The sequence below is a fragment of the Heterodontus francisci genome, chromosome 1 (assembly GCF_036365525.1).
Source record: "Heterodontus francisci isolate sHetFra1 chromosome 1, sHetFra1.hap1, whole genome shotgun sequence".
Lineage (NCBI taxonomy): Eukaryota > Metazoa > Chordata > Chondrichthyes > Heterodontiformes > Heterodontidae > Heterodontus > Heterodontus francisci.
The window spans coordinates 191,222,999-191,241,141 of record NC_090371.1 but is presented as its reverse complement, the minus strand read 5'-3'; the positions used below and the strand labels follow the sequence as shown (position 1 = coordinate 191,241,141).

At 42.1% G+C, this 18,143-nt stretch overlaps 1 long non-coding RNA gene across 1 annotated transcript in view; it reads right to left on the bottom strand.

Moving 5' to 3' along the window:
* The window catches only part of LOC137374080 (uncharacterized), a 72,644-nt gene that overhangs the window by 3,812 nt on the left and 50,689 nt on the right, over positions 1 to 18,143 (bottom strand). The window contains exon 2 of the long non-coding RNA XR_010975759.1: positions 3,154 to 3,354. This is a non-coding gene — a long non-coding RNA (uncharacterized lncRNA). The remainder of the gene's footprint in view (positions 1 to 3,153; positions 3,355 to 18,143) is intronic.

Sequence of the window (18,143 nt, the reverse complement as noted above, 5' to 3'; positions counted from 1 at the left end):
AAGATTAATATTTATCCGTTATATGTGGCGGGGGGGTGGGCAGGGTGGCGTACACTTCAATTCAATTGATGTCAAAGGGATGAGATCTCAGACTAGCATCACGAAACGAAAATTACAAGTTTAGTCCAGGCTGAACTTGGTAATTCAATCAGGGAATTAGATGCAAGATTAATCTAAGATTGAAATTTAAAGAAAAAGCAACTATGGAGAAAAAATACTGGAGATTAATCTTGATATCTTCTTTTAGCAAAACTTCTAACCTGCTTAAAATAAACAGATTAGCACATCATTAAAATCACGAAATACTATCATACAAATTATTGTATTCATCCACTAATCTTGCCAAGAGTAATTTCTAGACTAAAATGTAATTAGTCTAATCTTAACCCTGGGATTTGACCTACAGTTAATGTACAATGATATGCAACTTGTTCTTGGGTAGCAACTGTCACTTGACTACTGGACTTTGATGATTAGTGCTTAGGAGGGTATTGAAGATTTCCTCGCTGGTGGATTTTTTTTTCTTATTAGTTGGAACCAAAGTCAAATGGGTGAGTTAACAAGCACCAATTAATCTTCATGCTAGATTAACTCTACAAAAGTGTTGAACTAAATTGGGTTTAAAAGATTACCACTAACATTTTGGCTGATAGCTCAAACTGGCTTCACAATCAACAACTCCATGATAGACACATAGAACTGGGTCACTGATGTAGTGATAGCATCATTACCTGTCAGTGTCCAGTGATTGTTCTTTTGTCCCACTGTAACCCCTGCCGAGTTTATGACTATCTGTTGTTTATTCTCCAACCACCCACTTCATTTTTTCCCGTAAGTAAAACTAATTACACCAGACATGACAGTATTGTTTTATGAGTCTGTGTCAAACTTGTCTCATACCCTTAAATATTTCAATAAAGTTTAAATTAGTAGTCTCATTAAACATAAATGTCCAATGTCAACAGAAAACTGGTAGTCTATTTTAACAGCATATTTGCATGAAATAAGATCTAAGGTGATAAGTTTGTTATAGAATGATTACTTTAGAAATGTCATTGGGAACACTCCATAAAACTGCAGTTGTATCTGTAGAAGCTATGTTTAGAGTATAAGTTAATGGTTATTCCAAATCAGTACTCCCACCATCCAAATCATACCACAATGATTTAGGTGCAGGGCTAAATGAACAGCAAGAACATTATGTCCAACAGTGTTAACCAAAGTTGGCCTCAGTCGCTATCCAAAATGTAAAGTATTCTTTCTCAGGTTGTGGGCATTGCCGGCAAAGCTGGTATTTATTGCCCATAATTAGTTATTCCAAGAAGGTGGTGTTGGGCCTTCTCTTTGAACTACTGGTATCGCTTCGATACAACTAGGTGGCTTCGTAGGACTGAGGTCCCACAGGTCGGGTAAGGATGACATGTTTCCTTCCGTAAAGGAAATTAGTTGTTTTTTTTACAACAATCGGACAGCTTTGTGGTTGCTTTTACTGATACCAGCTTTATAAGTCCAGATTTTTTAAAACTGAATTCAATTTCTCAATCTGCCAGGGCGGGATTTGAGCTCACTATTAGTTACTTGGGGTTTTAAAAAAAATAAAGGGTAAGGCTAGAAAATGAGTAACATTCAGTCAGAAATCCTGCAGGGGTTAAAGTGGCACAAAAGAACAGTAGCTAGAACACAGATTTTGAAATGAAATCAGTGGAAATTAAAATCGGGCAGTTTATGGATATTAAACAGCCATCCTGACCTACCGGCTCTACACCTGGGTGGCAAGTGGAAAATCTAGCCCAGGAAGACTAACGTTTTTGGGTTTTGGCTAGTATAGGCTCTCCAAGGCTCAATTTTAACCCATTCAAAACCCACCCACTTGAACAGAGTTAAAATCAGGCCCCATTGACATCAGTTGTCACAAGAAACAACTTCACTGAATTTTAAACACAAGAAATGAACTTCAACCCTTTCAAAACAATGGGCAATGCTAGGAAGATGTTGACACAGAACATTTGACGTTAATTTCCTATTTTCTTTTCTTATATTTGGCTATTTAAAAAGTTCAATTGTATGTGGATCACTGGAGAGAAAGCCAGGAATAATTGGAGAATTGTTAGGAGTGATACTTATCATCCGTATGAGTGATGAAGCACACAGACCCCTTTAATCCTAATGCTAAGACAGCTGTACATCATAATAGGTAGTCATTAGGAATAAAAGTGAGTATTGGTTCCTGTGATGGGGACACTGTAGGTTTCTTCTGGATGGATGAACAAGGCTGGGAAAACAGCTTTCTTCACTATCTATATCTTGCAATTATATAGTTGTCACTTCTAACAAGTGACACTTTGCAGGTATAAGCTCGAGTAGTGCAATGATATAACCAAATATGAGCATGTTATAGGAGAATGCTTCACTGCAAGGGAGTGTGAGCTTGAGTCCCCACCTCATCTGAACCTTGAACTCACCTGATTGGCTAAATTGTGTTACTGTTTGTCCAGATGGTCTAAGTGTAGGCCGATTTGAAAAAGGGACCCACTTTCTTGACTAAAAGAGGAAGTGTGGTTACAAAGATTTTTCTTTCTTTCTTTTCTTTTCTTTTGGGCCTCCTTATCTCGAGAGACAATGGATACGCGCCTGGAGGTGGTCAGTGGTTTGTGAAGCAGCGCCTGGAGTGGCTATAAAGGCCAATTCTGGAGTGACAGGCTCTTCCACAGGTGCTGCAGAGAAATTTGTTTGTTGGGGCTGTTGCACAGTTGGCTCTCCCCTTGCGCCTCTGTCTTTTTTCCTGCCAACTACTAAGTCTCTTCGACTCGCCACAATTTAGCCCTGTCTTTATGGCTGCCCGCCAGCTCTGGCGAATGCTGGCAACTGACTCCCACGACTTGTGATCAATGTCACAAAGATACAACAGTGAGAAAGAAAGAGAACACAGGTCACCAGAAAATCACCACTCAGAAAAATTTAGAATATTTTATTCTCCAGCAGGATAAAGGCAGCTGCCAGTGATAGAAGCATTGATTGTGCAAAGAAATGCAGATGGGAAAACATATGAGGGTTAAACATTTAATTAATTATGAGGAAATAACACCAGAAATTATTTCAATGGCTGAGAATCAACTTAGTTGATGGTCACTGATAAACTAGAAATGATGGTACCTGCATGGAATAAAGAATCACAGCACACGAGAAGCCATTCCAGTGACAATCATCAGCACTGACTCAGTTGTGGTCTTCATTGTGTTTAAAATTGCTGCACCTGTTTCCAGTCAATCTGCTTTTCAGTTTCAGACCAGTCCCATGTGTTTAGAGTCAACCAACTCACAATCTCTGGATCCTTCTGCTCACAAAGGCTGGGCCCTTAAAAGAATAAACAAAATAGTTGTAGGGAATCAAAAAAAGCCAGTATGTACTTTTTGCTTCTACACATTTTGGATAAAGGTCTGACCAAAAGAGATGCTGCATTTTTTGTCATTCAATTTTTTTCTTTCAGCTTTCTTGAAGTTGTTGGCTTGCCTTGGGCTATTCTACCACTGGTACCATCAGCTCACTGATGTGAACCAATAGACTGTGAATGCCAATGAGCTTTTCAGTTCAGAGAGTATTACAGCCAAGTCTAATCCAGCCCTTGCCCCATGTCCACAGACATGCTATTTATATGAAAGGCTACTGGATAACTATTATGTGTAGAATTCCTCACTGATTTTTCCTTTCCTAATCCAGAGCTGTAGAGACAATTAATTTATAGTACCCAGAGTTAGTTAGACTGAGAATTAAAACTTGAGAGCTACTTCACATTTTAAAAGGATCTGAAATAGTTATATTTGTGAAGTTTTGTAACGCTATTTTGTATATATATATATAACCAGGAATCATGCCCCATTATTCAAGCATTACATACCCTTTGAGGCAACAAACTGTGTTTACCACTTTAATTTGTTTTCACGAAGGCAAACAATTTGCTGTCTGGTAAACAAGCCCTGAATAGGCTAGTCCTTAGCTGTCAAAGCAGATGCCTTACTAAGTAAAGGCAGGTTGACAGGCCATTTGTGTCCTGTCACTGCTGCTTGACATCCAGGGCAAGGCTTTCCAGCTGTTGTCTGAAATCTGCATTCTGCCAATTGAGAAGAAATGCACAAATCCTTGTCCTTACTTTTATTCTATGATGTTCCATTGAATAGATGCAGTTTAGAATGGTAACTACAATGCAATGACATGTTAAAAAACCATAAATAAAACACATTCAGTATGTCCTGACAGTAGTTCAATGTAGTCAGATATTTTGGTTATGGTACAAGATAAGGTAACACATACTGTAGTTACACAGAGGAAGGTATTTTGTGTGATATGAACATGATAGTATTTGTTACTATCATTATTGATTTTGTATTTGCAATGTACAAGGACTGCATTTTATCTAGACCTCAGTTTCTTCAGCCTCTGCTGTACAACAGTTCTCCTTTCATTACAGCTGGGTGGTATGCTGCCTCTTGCACAATGGCTGATGTATATTGGCACTAGGAAAGCATTGTACGTACAATGCATCAATCTTCCAATATGCCACACTTTTCTTAATCACCTATAACCCTGACAATAACAAGCTGAACAAACTTCCCACATGTCTTTGGTCACATCAAACACTGAAATTATAATTTCCCAACATGCAATAAACAGTTACCTTGCACCACCAAGCTAATTGTATAGTTTTTATATGTAAAGTGAAAGATTAATTATGTCTACCTTTCCTGAACAGAAAAATTTAAGGTTTGTGTTATGAAATTATGCCACCAGCTTGGAGTTTCTGCAACTGGGAGCACAAATCAGAACATGATGGGAGTGCACCCACAATTTCCTTCAAATGCACTCCCAGTGGGTAAGGCTCCCTACATCGAGATCACATCCGTAAAACCATCCTTTTAATCCAAGCTTTGAATCTTAACTCTATTGTGTTAAGATTAAAGCCTAGAAATGACAGCGATTTTAGCACACTGACACTTAATGCATTGGTGTAATGTTATTCTGTCTATTGTTTTAACAGAGGTATTAGAATTATTGCAGATGCAATGAGTAACATTAAGACTGGGAGCAGCATAAAAAAAACTATGGACTAAGGAGGGGAAAAATCAGTCAAGGTTTCTCTCCTGATTGGTTTGCAGTAAGCTGTCTGGAGCTGCTTAAGTGTGTGACTATCAAGTAGCACATGAAAATGAAAATCTAACTCCATTTCACAAACAATACTTTATTTTTAAGATGTTAATTTTGAAGTCTTATTCAGATTAAAGGAAGGAGAATACATAATGTGATACGATATCCATACAACAGAAATTGTCATTCACTTAATTGAAAAAGGTGAATGAGATAAAATGGCAATAGAAAAATCAAAAATTCCATGTGAATTAACTAACACTTATGCTAAGAAGATGGGATTAATCATTTCAGCTATGAGGAGAGAAGAAAGAAGCTGAGAATGCTTGCATAGGGAACAATAGGCTCGGGTGGGGGATATTTCAATGTTTAAAGGGGTATGGATAAACTGAACACTAGCAACTTGTCTGACACAACTATGAACTCTGTCACAAACTCAAGCTCAGATTAGCGAAAGTGAACAGTTAGTTTAAATTTATCTACTTGACACTGAGCGTGGTGAATATGTGGAACAGACTGTCCAAGGAGACAGTGAAGGTAGATAGTGTCAGCTCATTCAAGAGGAAACTGGATAGTTTTTTTGGCAAAAGAGGTGGTTGACAGATGTAAGAGATCGATGATATGTTTTACTTTACTTTGGAACAGACAGATGGACTATAATGGCCTTTTCAAGACTTGAAAATTCCTATGTCACTGCATATCTATACATACCTTTTCATTAGTAGCTGGAACCAAACATCTTACAACTTAAGAATTGTTTTGTTAAATACAACAGAAGCTTTAATTGTGACATTTTTGAGGATTCAGGTATCCAACACACCCTGAGAAATCTATTGGCATTCGTAAAAGTCTCCAAATCAAGCTGCTGGGAAATCTACACAATTCATGTTTTAATATGGAGCACATTCTCTCTCCCTGTAGGTATTTACTCAAGTTCAGATGCCTTGGCATGGGCCGAGGCTTAAAAAGACCCCAGTTATGCACAGGGATTACTGCTGGATTTTAACCAGAAGCACTCTGCAACTTACTAGCACACTGTACATTCTGGTACATGTCCAGTCAAGAACATTCTATCTATTGGATCTTTGGCTGTCAAGGTTATCAAGAGGCAAGTAGAAAGAATCTCAGTTTGCAGTGGCAAGTCTTCCCTCCAGGTTTCATTAACAAGCTGGGGCAGCATGTAAGTCATCAACAGTGCTCTCAAGTACCACAGGCCTCCCTGGCAGAGGTACAGGAATACCAACTCTGCCTCAGAGGATCAACTTCATTCCAATCTCCTTCTGACATGTCATCTCAAAGTCAACATGATCCTTGTTTCTTCCCCTTGTCCCCCCTGGTAATTAAAAGGGAATAGATTATCTTTTCCTAAAGTTCTATCTGCTCTTATTACTCCCATTAAACACAACAGAGCAGCAGTCAAGGATGCCCACGAAGGAAGAAAAAGAACAGCTCTTCCTTAAGTTCCGGGTTGGTGGCAAGGCAGGGCGGGGGGAATAATTTTTAGTTTTATTTGCGTAATTGAATTGAGAAAGATGCAAGTAAATTGGAAAAGACAGGGAACAAAAGTAGAGAAGGGGTGGGGCTGTTCCAAGGCCGAAGATAACTTTCCTGAAACCAGCCCACTTGGAAATACATAACAATGTTGGGAAGTATGATGTTCTTCCTTTCTAACATTTCATCCTGGAATTCCATCCTGAACTCTTGTAGTTGGAAATGATTACATTAATTTAGCTGCTGGATATTTGATATGGTGGGTGGGAATTTGCTTTGCAATTCACCTTCCGAAGGAACCCAACATTCTGTGAGACACTGTGTAATATTGCTTGATTCTCTAATGGCAATGGCACCAAAGTACTGGGGTTTGAAACTGAGATTTGAGGGGAAAAAAATCATCAGATAATATAAAAATATTGAGGGGCATATGAAATTATTCGAATTCCTCAATTGGACATCTGCCATGTAATTCATTCTTACCCCATGGTTTTTTCTATTTTTAATATATAATCTATGTGATTAACATATACATCCACTTTTTTGAGTATGTATGGTGTAACCTATTTTATGATGTACGCATTTCACTTTCTATATAGTGCATCTGATCCCAATGTTTTTCTATATGTCTGCAGAATTTTAATTATATCCCTAATGGCTCCCTTATATTACGACTTAATCTTTCACACTGCAGTGTGGAAATGTCTTTTTAATTTTCCACACTAATGCCAAATATGTGCACTGCAGATAAATGAGATAGCAAAGAATACAGGGGAAAGTTGGTTTTAAGAATACATATAAATATCTACTGGATTGCAGGTAAATGCTCCATGAAGTAAGAGGTGACAATTTAAAATAAAGTTCAGAAAAACAAAACTTTGCCAAATTAAATGTACAATGCTGATAAATGTGCTAGATATGTGTTAAGTCCACTCAGGGAGAATTTACATGACTGCTTCTGGTGTGACATCAATCAGCTAAACTGTATAAACTCAGCAATGTGTCACATATAGGCCAAGATTTTATCTGGGCGATGGGGTCTTAACCATCTACTAAAGCTAAGTCCTGTGTCGCCTCCTGTTGGGAAGTCCTGCCAAATCAAGTGCGAATTAGGCAGTTAAGTGAACAACGGCAGGGCTTCCCCGGGAACAAGGACCCCGGTGATGCAAGTCCTGCCCTCTTGAGAGCTGCTGGCCAATCATTTACTGAGCACCACCACCACGGAAGTGGTGGCTGCTGCCGGTAATGTACCCGCTGGTAGCCATGGATCGCCGAGGGACCCAGGCCACGGGTAAGTCAGTGCGGCAGGGGTTTTGCAGGGTGGGGGTCATGGATGTAGGGGGGTTGGCAGCAAGGGCAGGGGGTGTCTCTCAGCGCCCTTCCCCTTCCTGATGCTGGGTCCCTTAACGAGGGAACCCCCGGACCTGACAAGCAACACGCACGGGTTTGCTTGGCATGCTCCCCATGCAGCAACAGGCCTGCCCAGTGCTGGGCTAATACCAGCGGAGGCGGGATGAGGCCCTTACTTAGGCATTAATTGCCCACTTAAGGGCCTCAATTGGTGGCGGGGCGGGAGGGCCGTTCACAGACCTTCCCGCTCCGGACTTAATTTTGGTGGAGGCGGGAAGGTAGCAGGGTCGCACCCCCCCCCCCCCCCCCGTTACCATCCTACCCGATTTATATGCTCTCCCCGCCTCCAAAGTTGCCGCAGGGGAAAGCATAAAATTCCCTCCAACTCATAGATATTCACATGAAGATACTCAGTGAACAATGATGGGTTTAAGGAAATAGCTCCACAGGAGACGCTGGCCAGTTAGTTCATGAGTGACATGAGAGGATTATGGTCAATTTACAATATTAATTAGAGTACTACTATCTATGATCTATCCCTACTTCAGTTCTTCATCTACTGGTTGTATGAGTTAATGACAGGCAGATAAAAAAACGACGTGCAACATACAAATTACACAGAACATATATTCAGTGTTGAAATTGAACTATTGTATTAATTATTAAGAAAAACTGTCAAAGGGCATTTTATCTTCTGTTGACTCAGCCTCTAACAATCCTCGAGGCATAAAGGAACTCCTCAAAATTGCAGCCATTGGTGTCCCATTTATCTAGAATCAGAGAATGGTTGCATCACAGAAGGAGGCCATTAGGTCCGTAATGTCAGTGCTGGCTCTCTGCAAGAGCACCGCACCTACTTCCACTTCACCGCCTTTTCCCCATAGCCATGCAAATATTTTCTCTTCAGGTAACTATCCAATTCTCTTTTGAAGGCCTCAATTGAATCTGCCTCCACCACACTCTCAGGCAGCGCATTCCAGATTCTAACCACTCACTGCGTGAAAAAGAGTTTTTCCTCATGTCGCCATTGCTTCTTTTGCCAATCACCTTAAATCGGTGTCCTTTGGTTTGAAATCCTTCTGCCAAGGGGAACAATTTCTCTCTATCTATTCTGTCCAGACCCCTCATGATTTTGAACACCTCTATCAAATCTCCTCTTAGGAGAACACCCATTAGCTTCTCCAACCTATTCACGTCACTGAAGTTCCTCATTCCTGGAACCATTCTCGTGAATCTTTGCTGCACCCTTTCTAATGTCTTAGCATCCTTCCTAAAGTGCGGTGCCCAGAACTGGACACAATATTCCAGTTGAGGCCGAGCCAGTGTTTTATACAGGTTTATCGTAACTTCCTTGATCTGGTATTGTATGCCCCTATTTATAAAGCCCAGGATTCTGTATGCTTTATTAACTGCTTTCTTAATCTGACCTGCAACCTTCAATGATTTGTGCACATATACCCCCAGGTCCCTCTGCTCCTGCACCCCCTTCAGAATTGTACCCTTTAATTTATATTGCCTCTCCTCATTCTTCCTACCAAAAGGAATCACTTCACATTTTTCTGCATTAAATTTCATCTGCCATTTGTCCACCCATTCTACCAGCTTGTCTATGTTCTCTTGAAGTTTATCACTATCCTCCTCACAGTTCACAATACTTCCAAGTTTTGTGTCATCTTCAAATTTTGAAATTGTGCGCTATACACTTGAGTCGAGATCAAAAATATATATCAAGAAAGCAATGGTCCTAACACCGAATCCTGGGGAACCCCACTATGTACCTTCCTATATAACCATACAATAAACCAAGTGTTAACTATAACCTTCCTACCAACTGACCCTATAGCACCAGCTTAGTCCACTCCATCCAAATGAAGGATTTCTTTTGTAAATGTTTACACGATCTTTACAGGAGATGCAAAAGCATCCTCAGCTCATACCTACACCATGAACATAGGGACAAACAAACCATTGAGCATAAGATAAACCCTTTTCTGTTATCAACTGCATAAGGAGTAGCCAGGCATTATACATCACTACTAGAAATGAGCCAATTAAATGCTTCCACATATCAGAATTACCCTCTTGTACAAAGGTTATAGACCTGGCTTTCACAGACATGCCATTCATTTGGTCAACTATGACATAACAACATTTTCATGAGAAGTTATGATCCTCTTTATTTGGTCACAAAACTTGAGGAATTTTCTGTTTTTACTTCAAATTTGCAATATTTTCAAATGTTTCAGAGTTCATTTTTATAGCTTATTGTCCAAATTCTTACAAATGAATGCTTCATGTGCAACTATTTTTTTTAATGATTTACGCTTGGCCCATCCCCCTGCTGATAGAAGCTTCCTGTTGGGATGCAAATATCCAATATTAAACATACCTCTTCCTCCCTCTGTCCAAGAGAGTCAAAGTACAGCTTTATGCAGTATTGTGAGTAAAGCTGGGTTCTGGAATTACACAGCTAGGTGAGGACTTTTATGCATTTTTCACTTCTAAGAGAAGATTGCAAATATTGAAAATCTGAAGTAAAGGCAGAAATTGCTGAAAATGTGCAACAGGTTATCTGCATCTGAAAAGATGGCACAGTGGCGCAGTGGTTAGCATTGCAGCCTCACAGCCCCAGCGACCTGGGTTTGATTCTGGGTACTGCCTGTGCGGAGTTTGCAAGTTCTCTCTGTGAACCGCGTGGGTTTTCGCCGGGTGCTCCGGTTTCCTCCCACAGCCAAAGACTTGCAGGTTGATAGGTAAATTGGCCATTATAAATTGCCCCTAGTATAGGTAGGTGGTAGGGAAGGTGGCGATGTGGTAGGAATATGGGATTAGTGTATGATTAGTATAAATGGGTGGTTGATAATTGGCACAGACTCGGTGGGCCAAAGGGCCTGTTTCAGTGCTGTATCTCTAAATAAAATAAATAATGTTAATATTTCCAATGGAGATTCATCATTAGAGTACATCTAAGCTTCATACTTCCAGCAATTTTTAAACGTGCAAGTTTTCAGCTATTTATAAAAATGAGTATTTTTGTTTCTGCGGCAATAAGAAATCAGCTGAAGTTACTTTGTGGAGTCAGTGGGCTGAATTTTACGAGTGCGCCGCAGTTCACGGTGGCACACTCTAAAAACGGCGCGCATCCCACGCAGATGCACCGTCCCTGAGCCTCCGATCTCCGGGATGTCAGAATACATTGTCATGTGAAATAGAAATCACTTTCCCCACCAACCCCCCCCACCACCCCCCCCCCCCACCCCCCAATGGGTGAATTAAACATTAATCGCACTCTTCCCCCATAATAAATCTTAATAGTATTCCGAACCTTCCCCCACAAAATTTGTTCCCTTTGACCCTCAACCCCTTCCCAACATCTCATTAGCCAGTAAAGATTGTTTACCCCACTCCTCCACCCCTACCACCCTGAAAATTCTATTGCTCCCCCCTCCCCACCGGGTTCTTGCCCGGAACTCCGTGCGGAGTTCCTGGTACCACCTTTAACAGGCATAAGACTACTTGCATCTGCTAATGAGAGTCCTAAGGGCTGTTTTAGGACCCCGCTCATAAATTGGTCAAAAACTAGCAGAACTAGTTTTTCGGGCTCTACCACAGCTTAAGGTACGATTCTTAAAGGAACCACTGGAAGCTGCCAAAGCCAAGATATGTCAACTTTTCTTCACTTACCTTAATGTGAAGCCAGGAGGAACATGCTTCCTCCACAACAATACTGTGCATCACTGCCAGCAAGCCATCATGTCCCCATGCTCCCACATCAACCCCCACTGCCCCTGCTACCTCCTCCTAACCCTCTGCAGAACCTATCTAAGGGCCACCTGCCAGCTTCCAAGCTGACCAATCATGCTCTGGGCCTGACTGGCAAGCTGCAACAGGAAGCCTGATTGGCCCCTGCAGCTCCCAATTTCATGGTAAAGAGGCCCAAGGAATAAATTTGGTCGATTCTTGGGCAAACCTCTTCAGGCGTGCCTTGCAGCCTCCCAAAACATTCCCCAAGTCAGGTGTTAACCAGTTTCCCCTTCCTGGATTCAAGCAACTGCTTATGGTATTTAATTTTTTCAGTATTTCATCTGTGCTACTTCTCAAAATTTCAATATGTGACTCTCTGCTAGCTTAATGTTAAATGCATTGCCCATTTAGGTACTTAGCCATGGAGTCCTAGAAGGTTCGATTGCTAGTCTATGCTAAGTGGGAGATCTCAGCTGGGACGTGAGTAGGAATACTACAAGCCTTAGTGTCCATTAGCTAAGAGGGGACAGGATCAGGCCTGGCTGTGTTGTGCTGTCGGTTAACTTTCCAACACTCACCACTTAGACTCATGCATGAAAAATTATCAATTTTGAGAGTCACCATGCCGTAGAATCACACACAAGTCACAACCTACAGGAAAAGAGATTAGCGAAAAACAATGAAAGACGAATAATCTTAACTCCTGAGTATGCTCTGAAAAGAATGCCCTTCACTCAGTACGAACTCAGTACATGTTCACTCTGTTGTCTGTTGTATAGCATATATTGGTATCCAGCATTTAGTACTTCATTGAAATCCAGGTACGCTAAAGCTGGCATTATGTGTATTCAATGGTGTGTATGTTTGACATTGTTTTGACAGACAATTTAGGCAGGCATCCAGGCCTGTTTAACATTAGCTAATGTGGACTGCAGAAACATTTTGAGTGCATTCCAATTGAAATCCTGTCTTCCCTTGTTATAGCTCAGGCATAATGCAAAATTGCTGCCTTTTGGCAAAAGAAAAAAAACAGTAGAAATGGATTTTCCTGGCATTTTATTTCCTCCATTATAATGCCACCCTTGCTAGCAGCCATCTGACAACAGATGGGCAAAACAAATGGTTATTTCTCCATTGATTTTGCTCTCATCTTAATCTTACTGAATGCCACTAAGCTGTACTCTGATGATAAATTACTGAACTGCACTGCAACAGATGTAGTGCATGAATGGATTTTATTGAAGTCCTGCTGTTCAAAATGCATAACAGAAAAAAACAACCAACAACAACAACAATTTGTATTTATATAGAGCCTTTACTATAGTTAAATGTCCCAAGGTGCTTCACAGGAGCATTAACAAACCAAACTTAATGCTGAGCTGTATAAGGAGTTGTTATGACAGAGGACCAAAAGCTTGTTCAGAGATAGGTTTTAAGGAGCATCTCAAAAGAAGAAAGAGAGATAGGCAGGCAGGTTTATGGAGGGAATTCTGGAGTTTAGGCTTTGACAGCGATTAAAATTGGGAATGCTCGAGAAGCCAAAATTGGAAGAGTGAAGGTATCGTGGAGGGTTGTGGGGCTGAAGGAGATTACAGAGATAGGGAGGGGAGAGGCTATGGAGGGATTTGAAATCAAGGATGAGAATTTTAAAATCGAGGTGTTGCTTAACCGGGAGCCAATGTAGGCCAGTGAGTACAAGTGTGATAGTCCAATGGTGCTTGGTGCAAGTTAGGATATAGGCAGCAGAGTTTTTGATGGCCTGGAGGGTGAAGCCAGGAGTGCAATAGAATAGTCAAGTCCAGAGGTAACAAAGACATGAATGATGGTTTCAGCAGCAGATAAGCTGAAGAAGGGATGGAGTCAAATGATGTTATGGAGGTGGAAATAGGCTGTGATAGTGATGGTGCAGATATAAAGTTGGAAGTTGACTTGGGGTCAAAAATGACATTGTCATGCTATGCCCACCTGCCAAGAATGAGGCACATTAATTTTGTCATGAACGTTGATTTTAAACTGTTACTGGAGTGAAAAAAGGACTTGTTAAACAGATCAGCCGTGGCTGGAAAAGACATTTGCATATTAACAGACGGTGATTGGAAGGACAAAGGACCATTCCCTGACACATTCAACCCACAATGGACCTTGATCACCAGGTATTGAGTGTAAGAGGAGCATTCCAGAGACTGCTAAGATGATACAATCCAAGACGTGGTCAGACCAGTTAGTCACATGACTAACCTGCTTGGTAACCTGTTTTTTTCTGAATTGTACAAACAGTTTGAACTGAGAAAGTTTGTTTGTTCCTGGACTGAGAAGATCTCTCCTGTCTGCTCCCATCTCTTTCTCACAAGCCTCTGAATCCACTGAAGACACATGAACCCCAAGAGAGAAAAGTCTCCTGCAGCGAACAAGGTTTAAGAAGCATACTGGGCCCCAACGAAAAGCAAGACCTACCTACAATCAAGGACTGTACAGTGAGTTCGAAGCACCATAACAAAACATCTTCAGATATTGCCTCAAACCTTTCCACTTTATTTTCTTCTGCTCTTTTCTATCTTTATGTGCATGTGTGTATCACTTATGCACGTTAGCGTGAGTGCATTGTGTATCTGTAGGCGTTAACCGAATTTGAGTTTAGGTTTAGATTTAATAAATTTCACCTTTTCTTCTTTAAACCGAAGAAAGCCTGTTTGTGCTGGTTTCTTTGCCTTATAACTGGAAAGCGGTGAACACGGATTCACCAAGGGGGGGCTGGAAACACGGTGTGTTTAAAAATTAAACCCCGTTTCAGTAAGACCAGATGAAGGCTGAGAGGGACCCCGAGACACCTTTCTCACCTGGTCATAACAGAAATTTGGGTGCTAGCATCCGGAATTTTACCCACAGACAAACGAGAGAAATTGGAAGGGGGAAGCCAAGTTGTTAACAAGCAAAAAAAGAGCAAGATTTCAATGCAGGTTTTCTTGTGGTTGTGTGTGATTGAATACTAACATGTCTGCAACTGAAGCTAGTAGCTCTCCAAGCCAGGGTGAAGTAATTTGGGATAAGTTAAAAGCACTATCTATAGAGGAGTTGAGGGAAATGGCTGAGCAGTGTGGGATCACTGTACGTGGCAAGGCTAGAAAGTCTGAACTCCTAAGATTAGTGGCCAACCATTTTTCCCTTGAATCTGAAGAAGCAGGAACAGGGTTAGAAGCAGACTCAGACAACGTACTGTTAGCAAAGATACATTTGGAACAGAGGAAACTTGAATTAGAAGATAGGGAAAGAGAAAGAGAGAGACAGGAGAGGGAGAAAGGGAGAGCCTTCCAGAAGGAACATGAAGCAAAGCAAAGACAGGAGAAGGAAAGAGAGAGAGAAGAGAGAGAGAGAAAGAATATTCCAGAAAGAATGTGAAGAAAGAGAGCTATGGCAGCTTGAGTTAACTAGGGGGTGACAGAGTAATCCCAGTGAAAGCATGGCCAATATGGAGGAGCATATTTCAGGGCTTGGTACAGAATTGTTAAAAGTAGCTCAACAAATTCCAAGGTTCAATGAGGAGGATGAAGAAGAATATTTTGTGTCCTTTGAGAAACCGGCAAGGTAGCTAAAATGGCCAGCTGAGACCTGGCCTCTTTTACTGCAAAGCAAGCTAACTGGAAAACCCAAAACTTCCATGTTGCGAGATGAGAGGTCATCAAATTATGAACTGACAAAAATTGCTGTCCTCCGGGAATATGAATTAGTACCCGAAGCCTATCACCAAAAGTTTAGAATCCTCAAGAAACAAGCTAATCAAACTTATCTGAAGTTTGAAAGAAGTAAGCAGCTGGCTTTTGACCCTTGGCTGAGGGCTCTTAAAGTACACTTCAGCTATGAGAATATCAGAGAAGTAATTCTGTTAGAGTAATTTAAACACTCTCTCCCACTCTCCATAAAGACCCCTGTAGAGGAGCAGCGGGTTCAGGGATAAAAACAAGAAATGCTGGAACCACTCGGCATGTCTGGCAGCATCTGTGGAAAGAGAAGCAGAGTTAACGTTTCGGGTCAGTGACCCTTCTTCGGAAGCTCAGGGACCTGGCAAGCAGCCGTTTTGGCCGATGAGTTTGCTTTAATTTATAAGTCAGTTTCCCACTGGAGAGAACCTTTCCTAATCACCCCCACAAATCCTAAAAGGACAAAGGGTGGAAAGCTGATAGGAGCCCAAGCAGTCCTGGGAGAGAAAGGAAAGCAGGAGACACAGGGGGCCCACCTCTCGCCAAAAAGGAAGGTGCTGTGAGCAAGAGTGAGACCCAGAGACCTGTGTGCTTCCATTGTAATAAAGCAGGGCATTTAAAAGCTGACTGCTGGAAACTAAAAGAAAACCAGTAGGGTTAATCAGGGCACACCCGCTCAGTGAAGATGGGACCCTAATGGAAAGTACAGCGGAACAAGCGTGTGGCTTTAACTGCGGTAAGAGTGAGACCCAGGAAGTTTACGGCTGCATGCAGGAAAATTTAATAGGATTCCTGAAGGCTATCAGGCTTTTGTGTCTGAAGGGAAAGAAACCCCATACCCCTTGAGTGGGCAAGCAAGCCCATAGTAATTCTTAGAGACACAGGGGCCACTACATCCCTTTTACTGGGAAAAGGCCTGACCTTTCCCCCAGAGAGTGCAGTGAACACCAGAATGGTGATGAATGGTATTGGAGGGCAGTGTATGTCTGTACCTGTACACTGGGTGCACCTGGACTGCGACCTAGTTTCGGGACTGGTGACCTTAGGGATTGTCTCTAGTTTGCCTGTGAACGGGGTTGACCGGCTCCTAGGTAATGATCTGGCAGGGGAGAAGGTAGTAGCCGCCCCGCAGCCCCCCCCCCCAAAGTAGTGAAAGAAAGACCGCAGGAAGTCAGGGAGATAGGGCCCTGGCAGGAGACAGACCCCTGAAGTTTCCCTGCATGTGTCGTGGATCAGGCCATGATCAAACCAGCTCCCCCAGAGGGGACAATTAGCACTGCAGGCAGATGACCAGGTCTGTCTGTCTGAGACTTTCTTTGGAAAGTTAGGAGACCCAGGGAATGAATTAAATGGATTTTCCTTAGCTGAGGCTCCGCGAGCCGACCCAGTATTGTGAGAGTTAGCACAGTGGCGCAGTGGTTAGCACCACAGCCTCACAGCTCCAGTGACCCGGGTTCAATTCCGGGTACTGCCTGTGTGGAGTTTGCAAGTTCTCCCTGTGTCTGCGTGGGTTTCCTCCGGGTGCTCCGGTTTCCTCCCACATGCCAAAGACTTGCAGGTTGATAGGTAAATTGGCCATTAGAAATTGCCCCTAGTATATGTAGGTGGTAGGGAAAATATAGGGACAGGTGGGGATGTGGTAGGAATACGGGATTAGTGTAGGATTAGTATAAATGGGTGGTTGATGGTCGGCACAGACTCGGTGGGCCGAAGGGCCTGTTTCAGTGCTGTATCTCTAAACTAAACTAAACAGGCTGCCCAATCTGAAAGTGAAGCAGAGGGAGTCCCTGATTGCTACTATTTAAAGAATGAGGTACTGATGAGGAAATGAAGTTCTCCTCACAGACCTGAGAGCAAGGAGTGAACAGTAGTTCACCAGTTAATGGTGCCGCAGAGGTACTGGAGAGAAATATTAAGAGACTACAGTGGCTGTACATGCTGGTCTATGAAAAAACAAAGCCCGCATAAGACAGCAGTTTGACTAGCCAAAACTCCACAAAGATGTGGTGGAGTACTGCAGGAGTTGTCACATGTGCCAGGTTGAAACCTGCACCCCTAAGTCCTGTACCGGTGTTCGGAGAACCCTCCAGCAGAGGGCTGGTGAACTGTAAGGGACCCCCATCGGGAACAAAAGGGGACAGGCAGGCACAAGACTGGCAAAAATTTAGAATGGGAAGGAGATAAAGTGACCAAGAGAGCAGGTTAAAGGAATTCCGAGACGAATCCCGGATAAAAGCCCCTACTGTCCTGTCAGCCAACCCCAAAAAATGCGAAAAGTTAGACCCCACATCCTCCTACCTAAATGCAGACACTAGAGGTACCCCACCAGAGTTGCTAACAGCATTTACACGAACCTACAGAGACAAAGAAAGACCTCTAGAGGGCAGAGAAATCATGATGGTGATGTCTCACCTAGTTGAAATGCCACGGGAGTGCAGTAGAGACTGCACAAATACCTGCAGGCAGGAGTGTCCTCTAGGACAATGGGGAGAGTAGCAAAGAATCCTCCCCCACAGTCAGAAAAAGAATGACCCATCCCCATCAAGTAAAAAGCCTTTGCATTACTCAGCAAAGCACTGAAAGCACATGATCGACTTCTGATTTCTGACTCTTCCGAAAAAGAAAAATTCCAACTCTGGGCTAATTAAACCTAACCATCAAAGACACTCTAGGCAGTCATGGAGATGGGCAAACGGAAGATAAACTTCCCCAAAGAACCACGTG